This window comes from Saimiri boliviensis, chromosome 5, assembly GCF_048565385.1.
Source record: "Saimiri boliviensis isolate mSaiBol1 chromosome 5, mSaiBol1.pri, whole genome shotgun sequence".
NCBI classification, from domain to species: Eukaryota; Metazoa; Chordata; class Mammalia; order Primates; family Cebidae; genus Saimiri; species Saimiri boliviensis.
This window is the reverse complement of record NC_133453.1, coordinates 90,890,788-90,914,756: the sequence shown is the minus strand read 5'-3', so window position 1 is coordinate 90,914,756 and position 23,969 is coordinate 90,890,788. Positions and strand designations below refer to the sequence as shown.

At 35.9% G+C, this 23,969-nt stretch overlaps 1 protein-coding gene across 11 annotated transcripts in view; it reads left to right on the top strand.

Annotated features, from left to right (window-relative positions):
• MBD5 (methyl-CpG binding domain protein 5) overlaps positions 1-23,969 on the top strand; it is a 478,342-nt gene that overhangs the window by 148,535 nt on the left and 305,838 nt on the right. For 10 of the 11 annotated variants that reach the window (XM_074399716.1, XM_074399715.1, XM_074399722.1 and 7 more), the window contains one exon: positions 15,910-16,003. The gene's annotated coding sequence lies outside the window, so the exon portion shown is untranslated. Of the gene's footprint in view, positions 1-15,907; positions 16,004-23,969 lie in introns of those variants that run through there. The other variant, XM_010330331.3, reaches the window with a different exon arrangement.

Genomic DNA, 23,969 nt, shown 5'->3' with positions numbered 1-23,969 from the left:
TATATCTCCACCAATCTTATCTGCCTCAGCCTGCCTTTCCTCAAACCACCAGCTTGTTAAGATAATTCAGTATACTTTTCTTGTTCTTTTGCTTAGTTTGACCAGTTTTGTTTATATCACAAGTTGAGAAACTGCCATGTATTTTTCTAAATGTTTTGATCTTTTAAAATGTTCTTTTATAATTCAGTTAATTCCAAAGACATTATAGTTTAGTGAATAGTATCATAGGTCTTGTAGTCTAATCATGGACCTTAGGGCCATGCCTGGGTCCAATCCTGGCTCTGCCACTTTCTTGCCAAATGACCCAAAGCATTTTACTTCTCTTAGCTTTGATTTCCATCTGTTACTTTGGGGAAGATTGGAGCATACTATCCCATAAAGTTGCTTTGAGAATTAAATAACTTTTCTTTTTTTGGAAACAGAGTTTCACTCTTGTTGCCCCAGCTGGAGTGCAATGGCACGATCTCAGCTCACTGTAACTTCTGCCTCCCAGTTTCAAGTGATTCTCCTGCCTCAGTTGAATAGCTAGGATTATAGGCATGCGCCACCACTCCTAGCTAATTTTGTATTTTTAGTAGAGATGGGATTTTTCCATGTTGGTCAGACTGGTCTTGAACTCCCGACCTTAGGTGATCCACCTACCTTGGCCTCCCAAAGTGCTGGGATTACAGGCATGAGCCACCACACCCAGCCGAGAATTAAATAACTTAAATGTGCAATATTTAGAATGGTGCTTGGTATGTATGAATGTTGAATAAATATTTGTTTTTTTTCCATGTAGAAAACAGTGTATTGTGGGTAAAATTAGAATTTATAAAATTGAGTTGATATGAAAACTGAGATAAAAATTGGTTAAGATGTATAGCCACTTTTATATAATGATTTGTATGGGGAAAATGCATTATAATGATCAGACTACTGACTTCAAAAATGAGTGTTTGACAGACAAGTAGTTTGTAAAATACTACATTTTTTACTAATTTTTTTCAAGTAGTACTTAGACAATCTTTTTAGTAAGGCAAAGGGAAGGTAAATGATATGCCTACTGTGTGCTAATCAGCACTTTTATGTCATTGCACGTAATCCACAAACAGTCCTACTAGGTAGGTAGTAAGTACTTCATTTAAAAGGAGGAAGTTGAAATTTTAGAAGGGTCCAGGGATTTACTCAGATAGTAACGCTGTTGTAATGTAGCCTCTTTACCTCCAAGCTCAAAGCTTCTGCTACTATCTCCTGTGTTATCAACAGGGGAGAGGTTTGATATATTTAACAACTGTTCTGCTACAGGCACCAACCATTCTGGCATCATAGTGGATGCCAGAATACTAGGGGATCCCTGCTGTACCAGGTGTTAACCTTAGGGAATATGGAGGTGTCTTGGTGGGAGTCAGCTCCATAGAGAAAGGGACATTTGGAGAGTTTGGAGCAGTGGCCATTTCCAACCAGTATTTAAGTATTATATTATTTAGTATTTTAACAACTAGTAAAGCCACACTGTTGTTTCTGACCAAACATTAGCCATATCAAAATTTTGATATAACTAGTGTTATAATTAAGTACAAAAATTTTTAAAGACTGTATTAAATTTTGTTTTCGTGTTTTTTTCTACAAGACATTTTTAGGACCAGACACGATTGAGAATATCTTCCTTGTAATTCTTACTAAACTATAAGTACATAAATATATGGTCCTGTTTCACTTACATTGATTGATTAATCACAAGTTGTTTCAGTTTGTTTTCTGTTGCTATAACAAGAAAACCTGAGACTGGGTAATCGATAAGAAAAGAAATGTATTTCTTGCAGTTCTGAAAGCTAGGAAGTCCAAGGCTGAGCAGCCAACATTTGATGAAGGTCTTCTTGCCTTTATTATTTTCAGCCATTTTTAAAAAAAATTATGAACTTGCCGTAATTTAGAGGGGGAAGCTTACATGTGAATGTACTTTGTCCAAATATTTCTTAATCTATTATAAATATCATAAAGGACTTTGTTGTTTTCTTGTTTTCCAAATGTGAATTTGTTCTCATTTATAACTTTCCTCTTTTACATATTCTTTATCATCAAAGAAGAATAAAATAACAGTCATTTTTACCTAATAATATACATATTATGTGCTCAAATTTGCTAAAAGATCCAATCTCTTCATTTCATAGTTTGGAAGCAACACAAATCACTGATTGTATTTGTTCATTTTCTTTTTTGTGTAGTAGAAAAGTTATTTGAATTATAGGTGTTAGACAGTAAATATATTTTTCTTCATTTAGATTGTAATATTGCATGGAATGAAATGAATTAAATATGTTAATGCTAATGCTTTTAGCCTGAACCACAGGAAATTACCAATATTTTACCTTTTTACCAATAAAAAGACTAGTTTCATCATTTCAACTCAATATAGAAGCGTATATTGCCAAAAATATACTTGACTACTTTGAGTTAATCTTTTTATAATTTTCCCTGTTTATGAAGTGAATATGTAATTTTTGTTTCAGTTACTAATGGTGAGTTGTTCTCTGTTGCAACTAGCCAAAGAGTAGATGCTTTTATAAACTTTATTATTTAACTTTTCCTGAAAATGAACCCACCATACTAAGATTAATTTACATGTATTGATTTGCAGTCTTCTGTGCCAATTTAAGATTTGATGTAACGTATTTTTATATAGGGCATATTTTATTATAAATATCTATGTCTATATCTGTAACAGTATCTACAGCTCTATTCTCAGTGCTATAAAATCACAAGAAAATCATAGCATTATAAATGCCAGCAACATAGGGAGCATTTAATATTTGATTAGTTTTAAGTAGAATTTGAGGCTATGTGTGAGAGGCAGTATTAAGACTTACATCACTCATATGGAGCAAATGGCTGATAACGTTTTGGTTTAAACATTTGAATAGTTATTTTTTCTGCATAGTCATTTCAGTTCATTATAAACAGATGATTCATCAAGTTTCTGGAAATAATATACTTCACATTTTATTTTATAGCTTTTGAATTTTCACCTATGAGATCTAAAATTATATTCCATTCATTTTTTGTATATCTCAAAAAACTTGACAGGACAATTCTCTAAATGTAAAAAAAGTCTAATAAATAAGAATGACTCAGAAGCTCTTTATGGGTGTGCTTGCTCATATTCAGATTTTATTTTTTTATTTCCTAATTATCTATCACCAAGTCAATAACAGCCCTATCTTTATTTATTCCTGTACACAATTTTTGTAATCCAGACATCTTTTTTTGTTTAAAAGGGTTTTATTTTTGTGTCAGTGTGTTATTTTCCCTATCTGAACTCTTCATTATTTGTCAGATTGGCATAATGTGCTGCTCTGGGTAGGATTTGAAATATTATTCTCTTCTGGTAAAAGATAACTGTTTCTAGACATGATAAAAATCAGGCATTACTGCTGGTTTACAGAATTCCTTGCATAAAATGTTTTCTTTTACTGTTATGAGTGCCTGCACCAAAAATCTGCGGAAACTCCCAAATGCTGGCTGTTTTGGTGCTCTAGTCACATTAACCTACCTCCTTTTAAACATCACTGAGGATGATACGATACTCCTGTTCTTCTCTGTATTTGCATTTTCCCTGCCGCTCATTTAATTCTTTAAGTATTTTCACATGACGGTACTTCTCCACCTCCTTGCACAGAGTTCTGACACGTCTCCCTGCTCTGTGTGTGTGTGTGTGTGTGTGTGTGTGTGTCTACTAGAAATTGTTGGAATTATTTGTGCCTATTGGAATTTGTTTTGGTTATATCAGAAATTTTCATTTTGTAGTATTTTGTTTCTTTGTAAATTCTTAATATGTTCCTAAGATAGAACTACTTATTGCATTTTTATTTTTTTCTTTTGTCAACTATGCTGGCTAAAGTGTTTTCACTTGGGGATTTATTAATGAGGATTCTTTATTTGGGGGTTTTGTTTCTATTTTTAAATAATTTTTAAAGTCACATATGCTGAAGTATGCATTATGTAAAAAGATTATGCTTTATATTTTCAAGGTCATAAATACTTAACAGAGATTGCTTATATAAAGTCTTATAACAGATTTGATCTTTACATATAAGCAGTTTATATGTTATTTTAATCATCTACAGCTGCATTTTGAAGGTGCTCCTTTAAATCATATCGACAAGAGAGGAATTTTTTGTCTGTATGCCCACACATTAAAATGGTATTTATTTAAAACTTTTTTCTGTAAATCAATTCAAATATATCTTCCCTCTAATTAGTTCCCCTCAAATTAGTCTTATCAAATACTACTTCATGAGTCTACCATATCCTATTATTTAAACTTATATGATTTCCTTTTGTTTTTATAAAGAGAAGGTCTTCTAAGAAGACTCCAAGTTCTGATTCAGTATTTCTGCTTTATCTCCTACAATACCCTAGTGATTTGTTCTGTTGAACACAGTGGAGTCACTGTTAGACCTCTTATTTTCTTTGCTATGACCATGTAAATAAAGGATTGTGGTCTACATTCTAGATTTTTTTTTTTTTTAGGCCTTGAAGTAGACTTATGATAGCTTAATGAAATTTATCTTTATAATAGTGTTTTTCTTGGAATGGTAGTTTCTTATATGTCCAGTGCCCAAAAATGTTATCCAAGCACCATGAAAATACTAGAAAATATGTGAACGTCCTTTAGGATCTCCTAATTTTTGTTGACAAAAACAACAGCAAGTCCCTCCATCCCCTTCTCACTTCAGGGTCAGGGACCCATTTTCTGTTTTATCATCAACAGGAACGTCATTTTTTTTTTTTTTTTTGAGCCAAATCCCAAATCTTTTGCAGTTTTTTGTTGTTGTTGTTTTTGTTTTTTGTTTTTTGTTTTCTAGTGATTTGTTTGCTTGCTTTATTTTGTATGTAATGGTAGCCCACCACCAATTTATTATATTGTGATTGTTTTCACTTTGGGGTTAGTTAAATATGTTGGGTAATAGACTGATGACTGGTAAAACTAATGCCTATATTTTACTATATTGCTTTAGACTTTTTTAAAAATCATGATATCCTGTTAAATTTATAGATTTCTTTTGGCTGCATCCGAAATGGGGTAGTACAACTTTGTTGTTTAATTTGTGAAAGTATTTTTTTCTTGTTTGCTCTTCTAAGTTCCAGTGATGCCTAATTCATCCAACCATGGAGTTGAAAGAGACCTTAAAGGCTACCATGATTCAGAAGGAATTTAAATATACCCTCTGGTTCTAATTTCCTTCTTCAATAGCCCTGTCTCTTATCCAGTAATTCCATCAATATTTTTAGGATAAACCTGAACAGTGAAGTCAGCAGTAGTTGTCACTGTTGTATTTCTTCTATTCCCTTCTTTTTTCTCCTCTATAGAACTTTCTAGCATTGAAAAATAATTTCTGGCATTCTGGAAATGTAGGCAATTCCTGTTGGTGGTCATAATGAGAAAAAGGAATGTGATATTTGAGAAAAGTTAATGATGTTAGTGGTAGTGATTTTTTTAAGAAAGTCATGAAAATGATAAAGTAGGAAAGTAAACTTGGATTTCAAACTGCACTCTCTATTGGTACCAGTGAGGAGGGATATACTACTAGAAATGTGTAATAGCTGGGCATGGTGGCACACACCTGGAGTCCAAGCTACTTGGGAGGCTTAGGTGGAAGGATCATTTGAGCCCAGGAGGTCAAGGCTGTGGTGAGCCATGATTATGCTATTACGTTCCAGCCTGGATGCCAGAGCAAGACACTGTCTCAAATTAAAAAATTAAAATAAAAAAGAAATGTGTCAGAGAGACCACTGAGTAAGGACTCACTGCAGCAAGAAACAGAGCATGAGAGGATATGAAGAGAAGGTAGCGTAAACATACTAGTCATAAACTTCTAAAGGTGCCATTATTTGGATGGAAGCAGACAGTAAGATCATATATATATATTTCTAAAGTAAAATAGCATCATAAGCATTTCTATTACACTGCCCAGAGGAAGTTCCTAAAAGGTACTAGCAAGAATGGAAAAATAAATGGAAATTATTCCTAAAATTAAGATACATGAATTGTCATTGATTATATCTTTAGTTTGCTATCCTTCTAAAAATTTTGTTTTAGTGACTGTAGGCCTATTGACATAGACTTTCATGTTCACCTGATCTTAATCACCTAATTCTGTTTTTCTCCACAATTTATTGATTTTCTCAACCTTGAGTTCTTGATCCAGAGAGATTTTTCAAGAACCTTATTTTTGAAGTCAGGGAGAAACTATATAGAATTAGAGAAATGAATGAGCTGCCAGCTCATTCACTGAATCCCAGCCTTATTAGATCATTAATGTCAACAAGCCCAATACACTGATAAGGTTAAGGTTGAAGACATGATTGCCAGAATGTTAACATGCATGTTCTTAGAACTATGTTTGATAAAACATTGTACTTCTTTCTCTCAGAAAAAGCTCTCAAGGTGTTTGCATACAAGTTATACAAAATTCACTCACTAGTCTTCCCCAAGTAATGGATATAATAAAGGTGGGACCTCAGAACAAAATTACTTATTTATTTCAACTGAAGAGATACCCTGTGCAGATCTGATACACGTTTTTAGAAAATGCTTGTGAGGAAAAAAAGGATTGCTCTTTGTTATTCTCTAATACAAATATTTCATTTACTGTTAATACTTTGAATAGCCTGGTTATTATGAACTTTCACAGAGATCTTTCATTTCTTTGTACTATTTTTTTTCCAGCAAGCTCAAATCTGTACCAGATTTTGTACTTTAAAAATAGCTTCCTACTGAAGCCATATTGTCTGGGCAAGTTGCAAGAGGGGTAAACACAAAGCTTAATTTGGTGGACAGGATTTAGAATTACCTTTGGTTCTTTGTTTCTGAAAGTGACCTAGTCGTATCCAACACGGGTTTCTTCTGCTCTTTGTGTCGAAAGGATAATAGTTGCATTAAAATCATTTAAAAAGTAATTTGAGGTCCACTAAGAGAGTGATCTGGAATAAACCTACTAATAGCCTGAATTAGTACTAAGTAATGTCTGAAATATGCTCAGGCTAAAATTATTCTCTGAGTTAAAAACAGTTGAGAAAACAAATCTTTTGTGGATTACATGATTAGAGCTATTGTTATACCAAAGAAATTTAGAATCTTTTAAAAAGCAAATACAAGCTAAAAAGATTTTTAATTTTTTGAATGTTTGATTTCTGTTGAAATAAAAGATTCTTTGCAATTTTATTTTATTTTGTAACTTCTTGCTATGATCAGTTTCCATTCAGCCATGTATTATGTTTGTGAATTACAACTTTTTTAAAAGTCTTCTATCAGATTAGAATGACTGGGATCTTGAAGGCTATGAAAGTTGCATAGTACTAATACTAATACTGTGAAAGCAATCACCTATAAAAGTTTATGCTTTGATATAACCCAATAGCTCAGAGAAGGAGAAAGCATGTTTTCTATCTATATAAATAGCCATATTTTAAAACTAGAATGAAATTTTATTGTAATGAAATGGAAGAGAAGACATTACAACTGATACCACAGAAATAGAGTGGATCATAAGAAACTACCATGAACAATTCTATCACAACAAATTAGATAGCCTACATGAAGTGGATAAATGCCTAGACATATGCAGCCTATGAAGACTGAATATGAAGAAACAGAAAATCTAAACATACCAGTAACAAGTAAGGAGACTGAATTAATAATCAAAAGTCTGTCATCAAAGAAAAGCCCAGGACCTGATGGCTTATGGCTAAGTTCTATCAAACATTTAAAATAAATAAATACTAGCAAACCAAATTAAACAACACATTAAAAATATTATCCACCATGATCCAGAGTTATTTATCCCTGGGATACAAGGATAGTTCAACATACACAAATCAACAAATGTGACAACAAATGTGATACATCACATTAACAGACTGAAGGACATATGATCATCTCATATGGACAAAGAAAAAACACTTGACGAAATTCAACATCCTTTCATGATAAGAAAACTGTCATCAAATTAGGTATAGAAGAAATGGACCTCAACACAATAAAGACTATATATGACATTCAGCTAACATCATACTGAATGGGAAAAGCTGGAAGCTTTCCCTCTAAGAACCAGAAAAAGACAAACATGCCCACTGTTACCGCTCTTACCCAGTATAGTACTGGAAGTCCTAGCGAGAACAATTAGGTAAGAGAAACAAGTAAAAAGCCTCCAGATTATAGAAGAAGTAAAACTATCACTATTTGCTGATGACGTGATCTTATGTAACCAAAATAAACTATTAGAATAAATAAGTACAGTAAAGTTGCAGGATTCCAAAAATCAACATACAAAAATCAGTAGCATTTCTATACACTAAGTGAACTCTCCAAGAGTCAAGAAAATAATCCCAAAATAGCTGCAAAAAATTTGTTTAAAATATTTGGCTGAGCACTGTGACTCACACCTATAATCTGAGCACTTTGGGAGGCTAAGGCTGGAGGATTGCTTAACACCAGGAGTTCATGACCAGCATGGGCAACATAGCAAGAAACCATGTCTACAAAGAATTTTAAAAGTTAGCCAGGTGCAGTGGCATATGTTGTCTGTAGTCACAGCTACTTAGGAGACTGAGGTGTGAGTGTTGGCTGTCGTGGCTTGTCAGGGACTGCTCCTGCAAAGAATTCAGCTGCAAGCCGGGGAGGTGCAGCCAAAGCTGTGTGCCCTGCAGAGTCCACAGGAACCAGTAACAGTAGGGAGCCCTGCCCTCCTGAGTGCACCTGCAGCTGCCCAGCAGTGGCTGCAGACCCTTCCGTCCTGCACTTTCAGGGGCCTGGGAAGCCCACCCTGCCCCTGCAGGCTCCAAAATAACTGCTCTTGCTGCCTGGCCTCTCCTTGCTCCCAGTGCCTGCTCTGATTTCAGAGCAACATTGAAGTTGAGCCAGGGCACTGTTGTGACCCAGTCAAGTGTGCACATGCTCAGGGCTGTGCACACATGCCAGCTCCCCTTGTCACCTCAGCCCCCTCTGAAACTTTGGGAGGGAGGTCTGGGTTTGGGGAATGCAGAGGGTGGCTGGTACAGACCTGTAAACATCCCTCCACAGGAAGAGCCAGGGTTCCCTGGATTACATGATTGACAGAAGCAGGAGGAAGACAGGCTCCTGGGTGGAAAGCAGCAGGTCCCTGGTGAAGCCCCAGCTTCAAACTAGGGACAGCCTGAAGCATGAGGGCTGAGCTGTCAGTTCCAGGTGGAGTCTGCCACCCAGAATGAGAACTTATGGTGCTTTTTCCAGACCTGCCATGGCTGCCCATGGAGCAATCAGCATGTACTTTCTCTCTTCTGAAGCTCATAAAAACTCTGGACTCAGCCAGACTCATACAGACTGTTGGGACTACCAGCTGCGGGAAAGAGCTACCCATTTCAGGTCTCCTGGACTCTTCAAATGACCAGACTACAGAAAGCAGCCACCCATCATGGGTCTCCTCTCCAGTGAGAGCTGGACACTCATAGGGACGACCTGTCTGCAGAAAAGAGCTACTTGAGGAGCCATTCTGTTGCTCAGTGAAGCTCCTCTCTGCCTTGCTCACCCTCCGGTTGTCCATGTACCTCATTCTTGCTGGACAGGGAATGAGTACTTGGCACCTGCCAAATGGCATGACTGAAAGAGCAGTAACACAAACAGGGCAAAAACATGCCCCCTACTCACCATAATGCAGGAGACAAGAAGGAGAGAAGAGCTGTGGCCCTTCTGGGAGCACAGACCTGTGGGTTCCTTGAGCCAGGGCTGTGACACACTCTTTGGGGCTTTGCGGTTCCTGGCATCTCCAAGCTTCCAGGTGCCACTGCATTCCCAGGTGTCTGATGGAAACTGCTTGTGGTATGCCTGACCTAGCCATAGCCTCACATGGAGCTGGTGCCTATGCCAGAGCCTGGGGCTGTCCACCCCCACTGTAGCCAGCACACCTGGTTCCTGCACAGTGGCTGGACCCCACGCTGGCTCACAAACCCCTTGCCACTCCATGCCAGGCTCACCCTTCGCAAGTATGGGATCTGGGCCAGTATCCTGAGCCAAACTCAGTGTGCATGGGCTAGTGGGCAGAATAAGCCCAGCAGGCCGGAGCAAAACTCAGGCAAAGGCGCCACTGGCCACAGAGGTTTCTGGCTGATGAAGCAACATCCCAAGGATCCCAGCAGTAAAGAGGCTACAGTGAGCTATGATCCTGCCACTCCACTCCAGCTTAGGTGACAAAGCAAGACCCTGTCTCATAAATATATACATACATACATGTATACATACATCCATACATAAATTAACTATACTGGTACACTGAACTAAAACATTGGTGAATGAATTTGAAGAAGACACAAATAAATGGAAAGATATCCCATGTTTGCATTAAAGAAACTAATATTCTTAAAATGCTCACATTGCCCAAAATGATCTACAGAGCCAATGCAATCCATATCAAAATTCCAACGTCATTTTTTATAGAAATAGATTCAGAAATCCTAACATTTATATGGGACCACAACAAAAGCCTGCATAGCCAAAGCAATCATGAGCAAAAAAAATCAAAGCTGGAGGCATCACACTACCTGAATTCAAATTGTAATACGAATCTATAGTAAGTAAAAAATACTGTAGTACTGGCAAAAAAAAAAAAAATATTAAAATTAAATAAAAATGGACATATCCACCAATGGAATGGAATAGAGAGCTTAAAAATAAGCCCATGCATGTATGGTCAATTGATTTATGACAAAGTTGTCAACAATAAACAATGGCAAATGTTAGTCTCTTCAGTAAATGATGTTGAGGAAAGCTGGATATCCACATGCAGAAGAATGAAATTGGACCCTTATGTCACTACATATACAAAAATCAGCTCAAAATGGATTAAAGACTTAAATGTTAAGACTAGAAACTGTTAAACTACTAGAAGAAAACTTAGGGGGTAAACTATGCAAAATTGATCTGGGCATTGATTTTTTGGATTTGACCCCAAAAGTGCAGGTAACAAAAACAAAAACAGATAAAGAGGATTATAGCAAACAAAAAAGCTTCTGTATAGCAAAGGAAACAATGTGCAGAGACAGCCTACAGATTGAGAGAAAAGGTTTTCAAATCATCCATTGAATAAGGGTTAATATCCAAAACATGTAATAAGCCCAAACAACTCAGTAACAAGAAAATTAAAGAAAAAAAAAAACATTAAAAATGGGAAAGGGACCTGAATACACGTCTCAAAAAAAGACACACAAAAGTCCTAGTGATATATGAAAAAAGTCTCAACATTGCTAGTCATTCAGGAAATACAAATTAAATCTGCAATGAGATATAATTTCACACCTCTCAGAATGACCATTAGCAACAACAACAACAACAAAAAATGTTGATGACAATGTAAAGAAAATGAAACCTTTGTACTCTGTTGGTGGAAATGTAAATTAGTACACACATGGAAAACTGTGTGAAGCTTCCTCAAAATACTAAAAATAGAATTATCTTATGATCCAGCAATTCCATTTCTGGATATTCACCCAAAACATTTTAAAATAGTTTGTTTAAGAGATGTCTGCACTCCCATGTTCTCTGCAGATATATTCACAATAGCCAAGTTACAGAATCAAACTAAGATGATGAATGGATAAAGAAAAGATAGAGTATGGTACAACTCAAAATTGCTAAGAGAGTAAATTTCTAATATTCTCACCACAAAGAATGTTAAGTATTTGAAGTGGACATGTTTACTGGCTTTATTTAGCTATTTTGCATTGTATCCATAAATCATAACTTCACTTTGTATTTTATGAGTGTATATAGTTATTATTGTGAAAATACAATACAAAATTGAGATTGCAGTCATATTTTAAGAAGGTATAATTTTTTGTAAGAGAATTGGAAATGTTTTAAAACCACAAATTTATATTTCAGTATTGAACCATACTTAATGGATCTCAATGTGATTAGGCACATAAAATATTACACTTAGAAGCAAGAACATGGTTTTAAGAAAACTCTTTGTATCATAGAGACCTTATTATTTAGAATGCACAGGAATAATTAAATGTATGTAAAGCTAAGTGGAGCTTAGAAATCATCTTTTTCATGAGGAAGAAGAAAAGTTGGAAGTGGAGCACCATGGCATTCTGTTTGCAGATGGGACACCTAACAAAAGCTACCTTCCTATTAATTTCTGAGACTTCTAGAGTTATTGGATGTAGGCTTTTAGGTTACTGGATGGAGCCTTCAGGAAATACCAGTTAATTGTAGATTGCTGGGGTTCGAAAGCTAGTTCTGCCAGTTATTAGCTATGGAACTTGAATAAGTTATTTGATCTATATTCCTCATTTTATTTGTAAAATGTAGATGATAATAGCACTTCTCTTTTTTTCTACTTTTTGAGAACATAAGCACTTCTTAGGGTTGTTGTGAGAATAAACTATGCTACTTATAATTTAGAATTCAGTAAATATTAGCTATTATTTACTGCATTTAAAAGCAAATAAGTTTTAGTAATTTATATGACAAATGTTAGTGATACTTAACAATGTCAGTTATCTAGAAACTTGTATTTTTAATCATTAAAGATTAATATGAATGAATTCTTTTGTGATGTAGACTACTGTTTGTGATTTACAGAGCTATTGATTCTGGTTAAAATATGTAGGAAGAACTAAACTTCAGTGATAAACTGTTGATTGATTTGAATTTGTAGAAAATCTGAGATATTTAGCATTACATACATGTAAAAAGAATACTTTATGAAGAGTACTTTAAACTAGGTAAGGAAGATAAGAGCTAAAGTATAGTTTTCTTATCTGGTTTAGTACTTTTTTAGGTCTCCATCCTTTGTTATGTGTAACAAAGACTCAGATAATTACCTCTGTTTATTAGAGTTTTCTTTTTCAGAAAAAAAATCTTAAATGGTATATATGTATGAAACTGTTTCTATTGCAAAGTAATTTGGGACTCATTTATAAGAATTTTCTTTCTTTTTTTTGAGAAGTTATTTTGCTCTTGTTGCCCAGGCTGGAGTGCAATGCCTCCCAGGTTTAAGCAATTCTCCTGCCTCAGCCTCCTGAGTTGCTGGGATTACAAGCATGTGCTACCACACCCAGCTAATTTTGTATTTTCAGTAGAGATGGGGTTTCTCCATGTTGGTTAGGCTGGTCTCAAACTCCCAACCTCAGGCAATCTGCCCACCTCAGCTTCCCAAAGTGTTGGGATTACAGGCTTGAGTCACCGGCTTTTCTTTTTTTTCTTTTTTTTTTTTTTAGACAGAGTTTTGCTCTGTTGCTCAGGCTGGATTGCAGTGGTATGATCTCAGCTCATCGCAACCTCCAGCTCATGGGTTTTCAAGTGATTCTCCTGTCTCGGCCTCCTGAGTCACTGGGATTGCAGGTGTACACCACTACCCTCAGCTAATTTTTGTATTTTTAGTAGAGATGAGATTTCACCATGTTGACCAGGCTGATCTCAAACTCCTGACCTCAGGCAATCTGCCCGCCCGGTTCTCCCAAAGTGCTGGGATTACAGGCGTGAGCCACGGGTCCTGGCAAGAATTTTCAAAACTAAAACATTAACAGCCTATTTCATATTATTTTTAGTAGTTACGTGAGAGAAAGAGAGGAGTGTGTGTGTGTGTGTGTGTGTGTGTGTGTGTGTGTGTGTGTGTGTATTTGAGGGACATGGTTCAAGACTTTACAAAATTTTTGACTTCACGTTTAAACAGAAAATGAAGCTGGAAGTGCTTCTCTCCAGCCTGCCACCCCCACTAACTTAAGGACCAAAAAAATTAATTCTGAACTATAAAGAGCATGTTTCTAGTTATATGTGAGGTTTTAAGTAGAATTTTCATTATAGAAGATAACATTTCTCTCTTTTTTGCCACAGTATTTTATTGATTGTCTACCTACACAGTTTACCCAAGAAAATAGCAAAGCTTACAAGAGATATAATCCATAAACATTATTTTAGTATGTCTATATTGATTTATTGCTGAAGTCCTACTTACTGTGTGTTCAAAGTTCCTTCCTAAGCCAGTGGGTTTTGGGATTATCTTTAAAGATTAGAAATATAATCTTATAAAACTCAAGAAGTATTTACATAAATGCTAATAATGAGAGTCTAGTACTAGTCAGGGTTTGTATGTGTGCTTTAGATCACAATTCTACATGGACTGTAGATGTACATTATAATCACGATGCCTATAAAGAATAGAGAATCTGCCTCAGCCAAGTTCTGAACCAGAACTTTGGGCATGCACCTGGGGTTCTATATTTTAAAGTACTGCTTTGGTCCTTAAGTGCATTACAGTTTGAGATTTACTCCAGCTACCAATTGCATCATGCTTGGATCCATGTATCTAAGATATTTCATGGTAATTGAAGCTTTGTCTGTGTGTATCCTGGAAGCTTTGAAATCATTTTGACATTTAGTATTCATATTAGAATTAACTCAGTATTTTTCATAAACATCTGTAAATAGTATTTTTGGAAGTTAATGTCTTATTAATATGTAGAAACTAAGCTAAATAGTTGCAGTGAAATTGTTTCTCAACTGGAGAAAAAGATCATTCCTTCATCCTTTTTAAAAATACCTGAGCCCTGGTCCAACTTCATACTAATTAAACCATAATATGTAAAGAATATGCTGAGTGTGAATGTATTTTAAAAGTGTTTCAAGAGTTTTGCATGTATAGCTGCAACTGTAAAACAGACATCTACGCTAATGACCAAAAGGAGCAATGATACTGCCAATCCAAAAATCATTTATGTTTGGCTTGAGAATCTGTAGTACTCAAAATCACTTACCTGGGAGGATGAGATAGCTCAGGCTCAAGACCAGCCTGAGCAACATAGGGAGACCCTTTCTCAAAACAAAGCAAAACCAAAAACTGCATACTAAAAGAAAGGCAATGTAGCATCCAAATCCTGTTTCCCTAACTGCGTTGTCAAGGAATTCACAGTCAAAGTTCTTTAGGCAAAAAACATTTTCTCTGGATATCTCATTTGTCTGTTAGAGAGGGAATAATTTTTCTTAAAGGACCTTTTTTTTTTTTTTCCCTGAGTTTACCAGCCTAGTGTAAAGTACTGATTGGGGAAGTTTAAGTACTAAGAAGAAAGGAATTTTGAATTTTTCGTAAGGACAGAACACTGAACTAATTAATTTGTATGTTTTTCGCTTTTATAAGCAACTCAAGTGTAATTAAGAATAATAAATACATTCTTAATCACACTTGAGTTGCTTATAAAAGCCAAAAAGCTGACTGGGTGCAGTGGCACACACCTGTAATCACAGCACTTTGGGAGGCTGAGACAAGTGGATCACGAGGTAAATAGATCGAGACCATCCTGGCCAACATGTTGAAACCCTGTCTCTACTAAAAATACAAAATTTAGCTGGGCATGGTGGCATGCGCCTGTAGTCCCAGCTACTCAAGAGACTGAGGCAGTAGAATTGCTTGAACCCGGGAGGTGGAGGTTTGCAGTGAGCCAAGATCACGCCACTGCACTCCAGCCTGGCACCTGGTGACAGAGTGAGACTTTGTCTCAAAAAAAAAAAAAAAAAAAAGCCAAAAATCCAAAAGTTTCCCCAAAAGGGAAACTTTTCTAGAATGGGGCTCTTTTCATGTAGGACATCAGAACTCATGTATTTTAGATCATATAAAAATTTTGCAGATAAAATTAGTGTTATAGAAAGTACTCAACTCTGTGACATGGATCATAATATGTGTTCCAAAAAACTTTCTGATTCTTCTAAAGGGGAAATTTTAATGTTATTGTTTTTTGTTTAAATAAAATATGTCCTATAATACCCACATCTTTTTGCCCAGCTTATTACAGAAAGTCATGAAGAATAATTTCAATTTTTTTATATTTACAATAAGTGAAGCAATATCTATAATCTCAAATTCATTGTATTTTCTTATGCTTCTGTTTTAGATGTACATTGAAGATGTCAGTTTCTACATGGGGGAAGTAGACATTGAAGGCTTTATGGTTTACAGACAAGATCTTTAGAAGTTAAGCACTAAAGGTAATTAATAACTGTAGCCTTGTATATAATTTTATTTACATGGTTAGGATTGTCAGATTATAATTCTACTTGTTAAACTTGTTAAGTTTTTATCATTGGCCCTGTCTAAGTTACAACTGCATTCATTAATATTCAGACACAAGTTTTTATGCCATAATATCATCTTGATAGAAAGTGTCAGATTTCATTTGTAATAAGTGGTTGATTTAAAAAATGATAAATTATAATGCACAAGTACAAACCAACTAAGAATAAAGTATAAACAAAGTAACTTCTAAAAAATAATTAAAGAAAAAACTATCATCCACTGTACTGTTTTCATGTATTTATGAATCAATCCCTTTAACAAGTTAAGAGCTTGTTCTTTATCCACTCCAAAAAACTCTCTTAGTTTCATATACTAATAACATTATTACCCCTGAAATACCAAACCCCTTTTCATTTTGTCATGGCTCCCCCAAAATTTCTCTTTACCTAGCTTATTTTTTCACATGTTCTGTTCTGTTTATGTCTCCCGTGAGTGCTTACATACTTACATGACAAATTTCTGACCACATTTTGTTAAAATTTCAAGTGAAATACAAGGGGGAACAAACCTCCAAAAGCAGTACTTTAATGCTGCTTGCCAAATGGGGCCAATGGAAGCCTGGAGAGTATGTGACCTATAAACTGGGTGCACCTGTTCAGTTCTAGGATCCTTGCTAAATGGGGATAAGATGCTGTAAAATCAATTCTTAGTAGTTTTTTTTTAATAAAACAGAAATAGATTTGAAAAAAATCCTTATTTTTCAATATCAGCATAAAATTTTTCCTTTGGAAAAAAGTCTACTTTTGCTACTACATAAGCCAAGTAAAACAGTTTACAGCCTCTGGTGCAGGAGTGTTTTCTTCTTTGTTCAATTTTTCTTTATGCTTTTAGAATGCCAGTATTTAGAGTCATTTTTTTTCTCCTTAATTTTTGGTTAGCTGCTTAATGATTTTTGCTAGTTTTCTATGATTAATATTAATGTCAGAAATGACTTCTCTTGAAAAACTAAGTGATAATACTTATTTCTAATTCATTTTTGTAGTTATATATGGTGACTTGGTTATTTGGAGTAGCTATTCAAGTGTTTTCTGAATTATAATGATTAGATAACTATTTTTATAGTTTTGTCTTCTCCACAGTCTAAATCAAATCCTTATAGTGAAAATTTATATGTAATATATTATACACATACACACACACACACATACACACACACACACACACACACACACACACACACACACATATACACACACATATATTCCTTTTATTTTAAGAGATTTGGTCTCTTTAAGTTGCCCAAAACAGATTTGAGCTCCCAGGCTTGAACAGTCCTCCCACCTCAGCCTATCAAGCAGCTAGGACTACAGGTGTGCATTAACCATGCCTGGCACTTTCTGGTTTTTGTTGTTATTGTTGTTGTTGGTTTTTTTTTTTTTTTTTTTTTTTTTTTTTTTTGAGACAGGGTCTTATTTTGTCGCCTAGGCTGGAATACAGTGGCACAGTCATGGCTAACTGCAGCATCGACCTCTTAGGCTTAAGCCACCTCAGCCTCCCAAAGTGCCGGGATTCCAGGCATATGCCACCTCACATCTTTTTTGTTTTTTTAATGGACCTTTTACACAAAGAGAAAGCAGAGTTAATCACACTCTTAGGTTCATGGGGCATTGTCCTTACTGGTTCATGCAAAACACTTTTTGTTTTATTTATTTATAAATTTTCCAGTCTCATTCTCCCACCCTTGACCCATAGGAAATCATTCTAACACGATACTCTCGAATAATATCTATTGTACGGTCCTATTTTGTTTATCTTTTTATAATATGAGTATTGTTTTGTATGCATACATTTTAAAATTTTTATATGAGAAATTTCAAATAAGTGAAAAGGAAGAAAATTATGAACCACCATGTGTCTATATGTCAGCTTCAACAGTTATCATCTTAAGGTATAATTTGTTTTACCTCTGACCTCTCCTCACCCTGACATATTACAATTATAATTTTTTATACATTACAGTGTGTTTCCACCATTTTCAATATTTAAGTTTTTCCACGTTTTCTGAATTTATTTTGAATTTTTTCTTACTAAAAAGAAACAAACTGGATATTTATATGTCTCCCCTACAAAGAATCTTGTACATTCTGAGATCCCTTTGTCTCTTCGTCTTCTCCTACCCCATCATTTTGCTACTATCTACTTTAAATCTTAAACCATTATGCCCATATGTTCTCCTTTTCTTAGCTGTTTGCTATTTTAAAAAACAACAAATTTTGCCAAGATATTTTATCAGCATGGCTTCACACATCTTTTAATTATCTTCCGTATTTGTTTCTATTTAAGCATTTTATCAAAAACTGTCTTTGGAGTTTTTGTATGCTTGGAAATATATGTCGTCATAGCCTCATATTTGAATGACTGCATTGCCATATGTAAAAACCTAGATTTTAAGATTTTTCCTTCAATACTTTGAAAGTCCATGATCTTCCCTAGTCACCATTGTAAAAAAATTTTTAAATAAATTTAAAAAAATAAAATCCATGATCTTTTTTCCTGTTCAACTCCATCATTCCTTCAAATACCTCCTTCTTAATATTTTTCTTTTTCTTTTTCTTTTTTTTTTTTTTTTTGTTGTTGTTGTTGTTTTTTCAGACAGAGTCTGACTCTGTCACCTGGCCTGGAGGGCAGTGGCACAATCTCAGCTCAACCTCCTCCTCCTGGGCCCCAGTGATCCTCCCACCCCAGCCTCCTGAGTAGCTGAGACTGCAGGCATAGGCCCACTAGCAACCCCCCACCACCTGCCGGCTAATTTTTGTATTTTTGGTAGAGATGGGGTTTTGCCGGCCGGGCGTGGTGGCTCAAGCCTGTAATCCTAGCACTTTGGGAGGCCGAGGCGGGTGGATCACGAGGTCGAGAGATCGAGACCATCCTGGTCAACATGGTGAAACCCCGTCTCTACTAAAAATACAAAAAATTAGCTGGGCATGGTGGCTCGTGCCTGTAATCCCAGCTACTCAGGAGGCTGAGGCAGGAGAATTGCCTGAGCCCAGGAGGCGGAGGTTGCGGTGAGCTGAGATCACGCCATTGCACTCCAGCCTGGGTAACAAGAGCGAAACTCCGTCTCAAAAAAAAAAAAAAAAAAAAAAGAGATGGGGTTTTGCCATGTTAGCCAGGCTGGTCTTGAACTTCTGGCCTCAAGGGATCTGCCCACCTTGGCTTCCCACAGTGCTGAGATTATAGGTGTCAGCCACCACACCCAGCCTAGTTTCTTTCTGAGTCTCCTGTTATTCAGATGTTAGCACTGCCAATCCCTTAGCCTTTCTTTTATGTTTCTTTTTCTTTTTTTTTTTTTCTTTGAGACAGAGTCTTGCTCTGTCACCCATGCTAGACTGCAGTGGCGCAACCTTGACTCACTGCAACCTCCACCTTCCGGGTCCAAGCAATTCTCCCGCCTCAGCCTCCTGATTAGCTGGGATTATAAGTGCCCACCACCATGCCCAGCTATTTTTTTGTATTTTTATAGAGACTGGGTTTCACCATCTTGGCCTGGCTGGTCTCAAACTCCTGACGTTGTGATCAGGAGGTCTCTGTCTCCCAAAGTGCTGTGATTACAGGTGTGAGCCACTGCGCTCAGCCTATATTTTCTATTTCCTTGTTCTTAGGTTTGAAGATTTCCTCAAACTGATCTTCAGATTCATTTACTCCTCACTTAAATTCTATTATTTATCTAGTCTATATACTTTAAGTATTATTTTTTGTACGTAATATTTCTGATTGCTTCTTTGTTCTCTTGTTCTTATTATATGCTGCTGATATCTTCTCTTACTTCTTTTAGTTTGTTTACTAGGCTTATTTTAAGTTCTTGGGCCATTAGATCTAATATTTCTGCTTCTCTTAGAATCCGTATGCCAATAGTTTATATTTCTTTGAAAACAGTTGTGCTTCTTCAATGTCTTGATATGTTGACCTGTAAGATAATTTTCCTTTGGGAATATTAGCTACTATGACATCACACATGGGAAGAGACTAGCACCCAGTCTGTGTCATTTTCAGTGAGTTCAGAGGATGGAAGGTAGATAGAAAAGCCCCAGGCTACATAAGAAATCACAGTTAATTTATGAAGTCTGCAAAGTGACACCTCAGATCTCTGCTTTACCGTCTCTCCCCTCCTCCCTGATCCTGTCAGGGAGAACAGCATCCAGAGCTATTGATTGTAATTTACCAGCTTTATGGTTTCAGGAAAGGGCAGAGAAATTCCTAAGGTTAGTCTCTACCTGTTTTCCTCAGCTTTTTATAAGTACTGTTTACTCCTGAGGGTGTTTGGACCATAGTCTGAGTCCCTGTAGATGTGGAAACAGTAAGTTTTTGACTCAAGTCAGGGAAGAATCAAAAGCAGAACTCCAATAGCTCATACCCTGTTTTACACTCCCAAGCCTTGAAGGGCTGCCACCTGCCCCAGATCCAAGGCCCCAGCCACCAGCCTAGCACACTTACCCTTCAAAATTGTCCTTTTTCACCCCCCTTTCTTCCCTGGGATTTTTCAGGTTTTCTTATTTCTTGGCTTTTTTTCTTTATGGTTCCTATAGGAGTTGGTCTTTGGAGAGGGAATGAGACATTGTACTATTCCAAAATCTTGGTATTATCTTTCTGAAAGAAATTAAAACAAAAGCTATAAATCTGTGTGTACCCTTTGACCCAGAGGTACATTTCCAGAAATTTCTCCAAAATGTATGATCAAGAACTATTTAATCATGACATTGGAAAAACATATCCAACAGTGGGAGTTAATTAAATAAGTATATATTCATGGAATAAACTATTCTGAGTGATATACTACTCATTTCTGTTTGTTTGTTTTTTTTAAATAGATGTTCAGGTATGGTGGCTTACACCTATAATCCCAACACCTTGGAAGACTGAAGTGAGACAATCACTTGAGCTAAGCAGTTCAAGACTAGCTTGGGCAACATAGCGAGGCCTCCTCTCTACTGAAAAAAAAAAAAAAAAAAAAAAAAAAGTAAAAATTCAGTCAGGGTTGGTCTATAGTCCAGTTATTCAGGAGGTATATGCCTATAGTCCCAGCTATTCAGGAGGATTGCTGGAGCCTAGGATACCTTGGTCTATTTCTAATGACTGACTTTTCTCTTGGTTTGAGGTCACATTTTCCTACCTTTTAAAATGTCTTTTAATTGACGGGTTTACATAGGGTATTTCTTAAATGTGATATTTAGCATTATTTGCATATCTCTATTAACGTACTTCTCAAATTGTAATTATTTCTTTACCTCTGTAACACGTAGAATGTTAGGGCTGAGAAAAGGATGACAAGCACTGGCAGTTGGATCACTGGTTTAGTTTCAGCATAGTACTAGAATGAAAGTTAAAAACAATAAAGAATGAGTGATATGGTTTGGCTGTGTTACCTCCCATATGTCATCTTGAATTCCTGTGTGTTGTGGGAGGAACCCAATGGGAGGTAATTGAATCATGGGGGTGGGTCTTTCATGAATAAGTCTGCCAAGTTCTGATGGTTTTAAAAATGGGTGTTTCCCTGCACAAGGTGTCTTTTTGCCTTCTGCCATGATTGTGAGGCCTCCCCAGCCATTTGGCACTGTAAGTCCACTATCTGTTTTTTCTTCCCGGTCTTGGGTATGTCTTTATAAGCAGCATGAAAACAGACTAATACAATGAGTAAAAGGAAAGAGTAGAAGCAGTCACAATCCTTTCATGTAATTTGTCAACAAGAGGGTAGATGCAGCATCATGGAGGAAAAACTTTACGGTGCTTTGAATATTGCCAAACTCAAATTGCCCTTAAAAAAGTAAAGAGAAATTAGAAGAGTCATGAAGAAAAGAGCCCCAAATTAAAATAAAGACTTTTGATTATTTAATAGCAGGACATTTTGCTATTGTGATTTGGAGAAAGTAAGCCACCTTTTTTTCTTTAGAGTTTTTAACCAACTTGAGAATAGAAAGAGTCCAATGGGAGGACAACTAAATCTAGACATTTAACAAAACCTTAATATGATCGTTATCTAGCCAAGAATTATATGACATGAAAAAGTAGGAAAATGTAACCCCAAACCAAGATAATAGACAATCAGTAGAAACAGAGCAAGAAATGACAGACATAATGTAAACAGCAAAGATTTTAAAACATCTAGTTGTACATATATTCAAGGATAGATAGTAAAACATTAAAATAATGAAGAGAGTCTAAGAAAATAAATTTTTTAGCTCTAGGAATTCCCACATCTGAATGAAATATCCACTGGATGGACTGCTCAATGCAATAAACATTGCAGATTAAAAAGATGAGTAGACTTGAAGAAGGTATCAAAACTGAACTGCTGCTGGGTGCAGTGGCAGGTACTATAGTCCTACCTACTCAGGAGTCTGAGGTGGAAGAATAGTTTGAGTAGAGGAGTTTGAGGCTGTAGTGTGGTGTGATCGCACATGTAGATAGCCACTGCACTCCAGCCTGGACATCATAGCCAGAACCCAAGTCTAAAAAATAAATAAGTAAAGTGAAATAAAAACTGAATCAGAGAGTAAGAAAACTGAAGCCTCCCTCCTCTCCCGCATCCAAAAATCCCCAGCACCTAAGTGTCCTGGTACCATGAGTACCATGAGGTATAACAAATATGGAATTGGAGTTGCAGAAGAGGTGAGGGCAGAAAGAAATCTGTGAAAACCTAATGGCCAAAATTTTTCCACATTGGATGAAAAATAGAAACATAAAAATCCAAGTTCATTTAATTTCAAATGGAAAACACACCAAAACATATCATTTCTGAAACCAGTGATAAAGAAAAAAGTTATAAAAACAAATGGAAAAAAGGCACATCACAAACAAAACACAAGATAAAAATGAACTGACTTCACATCAGAAACAATGCAAACCAGAAGATAATGGAAAGAGATCAGTATCAAAAGATGAAAACTTATAAACCTTAAATTCTATGTCCAGGAAAAGCATCTAAAATGATGATATTTTCAGACAAAAAAAAAATCTACTGAGAGAATTCATTGCTAGCAGACCTGTTACAAGAAATATTAAATAAAGTCTTAAGGCAGAAGTGAAATAATAGTAGATGGAAACTTGATCTCTGCAGAGGAAAGAAAAGCCCCAGAAATTATAAACATATCGGTAAACGTACTAGACTGTTGTTTATATATTTAAAATGATAACTGACTACTTAAAAACACTGAAAAATAAGAATGAATATTTTGTTATCACATGTGTAGAAGTAAGATATATGACAACAGTGCAAATAATGGAAGGGAGGAATGATGGCACAGGCTGAATGTTACCAATTCAGAGTCCAAAATGCTCCAAAATTCAAAACTTTTTGGTGCCAACCCCATAGTCAAAGAAAATGATCATTGGAGCATTTCGGATTTTGGATTTTTAGATTAGGGATTCTCAATCTTTTTAACATAACTATTCCAAAATTTGAAAAATTGAAAGTTTGAACTAATTCTGGTCTCAGACATTTCAGATATTGTGTCTTAAGGTTATTATATTATTAGGAGGTTATAGGCTATTATTTAAAAGTAGGCTGTGATAAGTTAAATATGCATATTTAATCACTAGAACAATCACCAAAGATACAAAACAAAGAAATACAGCTGATAAATCAATAGAGGAGATAAAGTATAATACTAGAGAATTGGCCAGTCATGGTGGCCAGTGCCTGTAAACACTTTGGGAGGCCAAGGGAGGAGGATCACTTGAACCTGGGAGTTTGAGACAAGCCTGGGAAATATAATGAGACCCTTATCTAGAAAAAATTTACCATGGTATAAACCTGTAGTCCCAGAGGCTAAGACTGAACTGGGAGGATCACTTAAGCCCAGGAGATTCAGGCTACAGTGAGCCATGACTGCACCACTGCACTGTAGCCTGGGCAACAGCATTACACTCTGTCTCAAAAAA